Source organism: Petaurus breviceps, unplaced genomic scaffold (assembly GCF_028583685.1).
Source record: "Petaurus breviceps papuanus isolate PSGF00001 unplaced genomic scaffold, PetGlider_PUasm1.0 90734, whole genome shotgun sequence".
Classification (NCBI taxonomy): Eukaryota; Metazoa; Chordata; class Mammalia; order Diprotodontia; family Petauridae; genus Petaurus; species Petaurus breviceps.
In genome coordinates, this window is record NW_027187327.1 from 11,824,534 (window position 1) to 11,830,533 (window position 6,000).

Sequence of the window (6,000 nt, forward strand, 5' to 3'; positions counted from 1 at the left end):
TTGTTAATCCCACCTGTGGGATGGACTTGTTGATGTGAAAAGAAAGTCCTGAACTGGGAGGAGCTGGTGACATAGATTTGGAGAGACACTAGAGAGAGGCGGAAGATCTTTTTGGAAGCAGCACCTCGTGGAGAGAGAGAGAGACTAAGAGAATTGCTGGTGGCCGCTTTGAATTGCCCTGGACTTTTGAGACCTGCCCCCTGAGCTGCCAAGGACTGAGGAGACATGGCTGTTTTGCTGGTACTTTGTCTGTCTGTTTTGATGTTGTTTTGCCAGATTTGTCCACTGGTGAAAGACAGTCCTTTTGTTGAAGAAGTCCTGGAACCTGGCATTTGGTTAAGAAGCCCTGAGACTGTCCTGCAGACAGAGAGTGAATACTGTCCACTGGTGAGGGACAGTACTGTTGTTGCAGGGGTCTGGAGACTGTCCTGCAGACAGAGTGAATACTGTCCACTGGTGAAGGACAGTGCTGTTGTTGCAGGGGTCTGGGAACCTTTCTGTTGGTTCAGAAGCCCTGAAGAAGGATTTTCTTGTTGTATGTTTACAGAAATCCTGGGAGAGGGCTTTGCTAATGTGTTCAGGGGTTCTAGGACTCTTCTACAGACAGAGGACAAATTCATGAAGGGACTGGCAATGTATCTTATGGCCTTGCTAAGCCTTGTCTCCCCAGGAACTAAGATTGCTGAGAACTTGCCTCGTGTCAAGATGAAGAAAAGACCTCCATTTGGGTATTAAGTGCTGTGTTTAAACTTGATGTAACTCTGGGGTAGATTCAATTGTGATCCAGGGGTGGGGAACTTTTGACCTTATGTTTGGAAACTAATCTACATTTGAGAAGAGGGGCTTTGTGGTGGACTTAATTAAGGTATAGCCTAGGGGTGGAGAAGTATTTAGAACAGAGACTTTGTAATTGATTGAATGATTGGAAGGTCCTGGGGTGGGGTAGTACTTGGAGATTATTTAATCACACTTAGTAAATGCTGTATTTGGAATGATGTCATGTTTTGATCTTCTCTGTTCTTGGTTTGTTACTGAATAAAATAGAGAGCACCTATGCTGGTATTTTGAACCTGGGAAGTTGCCTTTGCTTGGCATTACATTACAGTTATCTACATATTACTTTGTCTGAGTCATCTTGTCTCCTCAAAGCTGTTACTAGGATTGGGTGTGCAGGTACTTCTACCACTTCTTCCTCTCCTTTCTTGTTCTTTTCTTTTTCTTTCTCCATCTTCTTTGAATTTCCTGGTCCTGCCTGTGGCCATGAGAAGGTTCCATCAATCTTCCTCCTGACTCAGAGACCACTGGTGGCATATGATAAAGGAAAAAGAAACCCTTTAGAGGAAAAATTCATGTGTTGGTAATTTGAAGGTTAGGTATCTGAATATGCTTCCTTCCAATTTCCAGATCATGAAAGTGAAGCTGATGCATATTCACAGTAACAAAGATCATAAGTAGAAGAGAAAACACTGAGACCATGTTTTTAGGAAACAACTCCATATTTTTTCTCCTTTGTCTCTATTAATTCAGGCTATGGAGTTTGGATTTTATTCTGGGAAGTTACATAAGCAAAAGGGTGGTGCAGACATTTGTCAATAAAACATTTATTAAGCACTACTTGGGTGTAGAGCATTGCACTAGGTTCTAGACCAGATACAAAGGACACCTCCCTAATTAAACTTAGAGTCCAGTAGAGGAACATGGGACATACATAATAATTAGAATGCCAAATGAGATCATGATATCTAGAGCTAGAAGGGAGGTTAGACATCATCTAGACCAAAATCCCTCTACTACACAGATAAAGAAACTAAGACTCTAAAAGGTTACATGATTTACCCAAAGTCACAAAGGTAATAAGGAGCAGAGGAAAAATTCAGTTCAATTCTTCTAATTCCAAATTATTATTTTATTTTACAATTGCAGCATCTTAAATGATGATAATTTCAAGAGGTGGTAGATGAGGAAAAGAGGGTCTCCTATAGGACATTCTTGCCAGAACTATGGTAAAAAGGATTACATAAGTAAAAACAGAATCTAGGGATTTGAGTCTTAACTGCTCAGTGTGTTTAGCTATAAAGGCCATCAGTAATGTGGTCCTCAGAGCAACTAGGTGGTACAGTGGATAGAATTTTGGACCTTGAGTCAGGAAGATTCATCTTATTGAGTTCAAATATGGCCTCAGACACTCACTAGTTGTGTGGACCAGGGCAAGTCACTTAACACTGTTTGTCTTAGTTTCCTCATCTGTGAAATGAATTGGAGAAGGGAATGGCAAATCACTCCAGTATCTTTGCAAAGAAAACTTCAAATAGGGTCACAAAGTGTCAGACATAACTGAAAAATAATAGCAACATTGTCTTCCCACACTTATACATAGGCACTCAATGTACAATATGGGTAATAAGTATGGGACAGTATTTTGCCCAACACATTCAAAGGATTGGAGCTCATGAACAGAAAAATAAAATAACACATTAAATTCATCCAGTAGAACCTCAAAGATAAAGATTCATTTAGGAAATACTGAATCAATATGGCATACTTATTTTATACCTGTACCATATTATAGTAACAAAACATGGGTCACTTTTTTCCTTTCTCCATCATCACATGGCATTAGTGGTGAGGATCTTCCTCTTCCAAAAAAAAATGTATTGTTAATAAAATCTTTTACCTTTAGCAGATCGGGTGCCCAAAAACAAATTTGAAAACTCTTCATCTCTTGGGACCTTTTAAACTTTCACAGAAAAACCATTCTCAGACATGGTTGTCTCAGTTCTGTGCTCAGAGAAGAAAAGGAAAAAATAGTACAAGGAATTAAGATCCATGGGCTTCCCTCTCAGAGCACTCATGCAGAAACTTAGGCAGTTCACCATGTGCTGATCCTTCCAGTCGCCATTTTTTACTCTTGGAAGGAAGCAGAAGTTCCCTTACCCCCTTAGCTATACTCTGACCTGAAAGTTCAAAGCAGAGAAAAGCTGGAAAATGGAAAACAGAGCCAGGTGTTTCACAACTCAGTTTTATAGACCATAAGGAAAGGGTGGCTTTTCCAACAAAAATGTGTCCCCCATGACTCCCATTTGCCAACTTTGAAACAGCTCTGGTCAATAAGGATGAATCAGGGGAGTTCCCAGTGTATGTGAAGATCATATAATAATGTATCATAAAAGAATTCATGGAAACATGCGAGGACTTATATGAAGGGATACAAAATGAAGAAAGGCAGAGCCAAAAGAACAAAGTATACAATAACTAACTTAATATAAAATGGTGGGAGGAGAGAATGAAACAACAGAACAAAATATAATGGACAGCACTGGTACCAAATTATTCAAGACAATGGTGTGCACCCTTCATTTATATGAATAAACAATAAAAGATAGGAAACAATGTGTACTCTATTGCAGCCACTCTTTTAATTTTTAAATTAACTTCTGAGGGGTGAGAGGAATGTACTTTATGGAACATTTGTTTGTATTCATTGGGACTATTTGCAAACAAAAGGTATCAGTAAGAAAGATAGCACTTGAGCTGGGGATTAAAGGATGGGAAGGATTTCAAAAGGCAGAATTAGTCTAGGAGTCAGATCATTCCAGGACAAGAATGTAATATGGATAAAATGAATAGAAACCACAATTAACTTGGGGTATGGCAAGTAGTCCAATTTGGCAGGAACAGAGTGCATGAAGGGAAGATTGAATTAAAACTCTTAGGACTTAATTCATTAATCAGTTTTTGAGTGTCCATAGTTTTTGAAGTCTTGTTATATTCAGATTGTGTCTATCCAGGTAAAGATGAACGTAATAACCTTTATTTTTTTAAATCATTATTTATTTATTTTTATCATTATTTTCTTTTTAAATTTTGAGTTCCAAATCCTCTCTCTCCTCACCTACTGACCTTACTTTATTTAAAATATGCAAAAAAGCCCACTATTTTTTCTTCCATATCCAAATCCTATGATATTATATTGTATGGTAAATGAAGCAGGATTTCTTTGAAGAAATAGATAAGTTGCCTTTCCCCTGTTTTCTCCTGAACAATGTCTGAGCTCCTTTGACAAGGAATGAGACCTCCTTATCCTAGATCATCAGTGTTCCCATAGAGAGGAAGATCGCTTAGTGCCCCCGAAAGGGAAAGGAATCTTAATATGTATTTTTTTGTTGGGTTAAATAAAATATGTTATATTTCTGATGTCTTCCTAGCCTGAGTGCTTGCAGGGAAAGGAAGTTCCCTTGGAGAAACAAGAACTTAATCTTGATGTTCCCACAGTAATCAATAGATGGAGGTAAAACACGTCTTATATTACTAGTGATAGAGCCTCCTCCTCCTCCTACCCCCACCTCCACTCCACTGAACTCAGTCTAATTTGTCATAAGTCAGAGGCCAAATGAAACAAAATATACAGAGATATTTGTATATGTGTTATGACCTTCTACTAGTATATAAATTTCACATTGACATAAACTGTGACACAGAGGCAGCTAGAGGGCACCACAGAAAGCTGAGCATGGAGTCAGGAAAACCTGAGTTCAAATCTAGCCTCAAACATTTAGTACTTGTGTGACCCTAGCATGAGTGAAGCCACCTCAAAAGGGTTAATAGTTTTTATGTTATTGAAACACAGTTTACTCCCTTCAGAATAACATCTGTAGTTAGCTGACCTTGTAAAACCACTATTTGCAACACAACCTAAACTGTGTACTCTTGCAAACTCTTGCAAAAATTCCTGCCTTTTCTTGTCTCTGGGCAAACTTATGTAACTGCCTTTACTCTTTGTTGCTGGGAAAGATTCACATGAATAGATTGTGCCTCCTGAAGACCAGCCAATGGGATAAGGGGAAGAGGGTTAGGGAGTAGGTGGGGCTCACATTAGGGTATAAAAGGACCTTGCTTTTCAGAATCAATTTGTTTCAGAATCCCTAGCCCGTGCAATTATAGTGAGCAGGGGAAGCACCCTTTCTCATGAGAAAGCAATAAATTCTGCTTTCAGGTATCTAAGTCTTTGTATTGATTTTTTGGTAGTGGTCTCTGTCCCACACAGTAGGCAAATCACTTAATTTCAATTTGCCTCAGTTTCCTCAATTGTAAAATGGGGATAATGATCACACCTACCTCCCAGGGTTGTTACAAGGATCAAATGTGGTAATATGTAAAAAGTACTTAGCACAGTGCCTGCCACATAGCAAACACTTAATAAATGCTTATTTCCTTCCTTATTCCAAATTCATATCCTTCCCCAGAGTATAGCATGATGCTTTGTATTTGATAGAGGCTTGATAAATATTTAGTGAAGAAAAAACAAAAACTTTTTTTTATTTCAACTTGATACCATACTGAAGTATAAATATTAAGCTGCTTGCACAAAGGAACCTCTAAAGCAATAAAATTTAGGTTTGAAGGCAAAAAAAAATAGGTATGAATACGTGTTTCCCCAAAAAAGGTAATACATTGCCAAAAAGTGACCTGATCCCTGGTTACAGTCATTCATATCTGAGCCTGACAGTTTGAGAAGTTTTGCCAAGAAAACTTAAAAATAGTACTTGTTGTGAGACTTGAAGGTATACTTAGCACACTGTACTTGAGATTGTGAAGGACGAATCAGTACCAAAAAGAAGAAAAACTCTCAGTGAAAACACTGTTCATCTAGATGGTAAAATGTCTGGGACATAAATACACATCTTAGGGTATGGTATTTTACTGAGATGATAAATGAGTTTGTTGGTGCATTATCTCATTTCCTGTGGCAAAGACTTCTGGTGCTGGCTCTAGGAGCAGACACAGACTTAAAGCCAGTGCTTAACTCCTTGTGGAATCTTGGCAATTACAACATTGGCTCCTCTACAGCTTTCTGTCACCCAAAGCCTGGCCCACTGAAGGTAGAATATGGGAGTAGATTTCAGGATTCCAAAAAGGCTTGGCCGAGGACGTTGCTTAGCACACAATGTTTTTAGATAGATAGATAGATAGATAGATAGATAGATAGATAGATAGATAGAT

General features: G+C 38.5%; 1 protein-coding gene across 11 annotated transcripts in view; it reads right to left on the reverse strand.

Annotated features, from left to right (window-relative positions):
• The window catches only part of LOC138145372 (protein FAM9A-like), a 650,020-nt gene that overhangs the window by 292,726 nt on the left and 351,294 nt on the right, over positions 1-6,000 (reverse strand). Inside the window, exon 6 of one of the 11 annotated variants that reach the window (XR_011164215.1) lies at positions 1,116-1,301. The exons of the other annotated variants lie outside the window; for them this stretch is intronic. The gene's annotated coding sequence lies outside the window, so the exon portion shown is untranslated. Of the gene's footprint in view, positions 1-1,115; positions 1,302-6,000 lie in introns of those variants that run through there. 11 annotated transcript variants of the gene reach the window in all.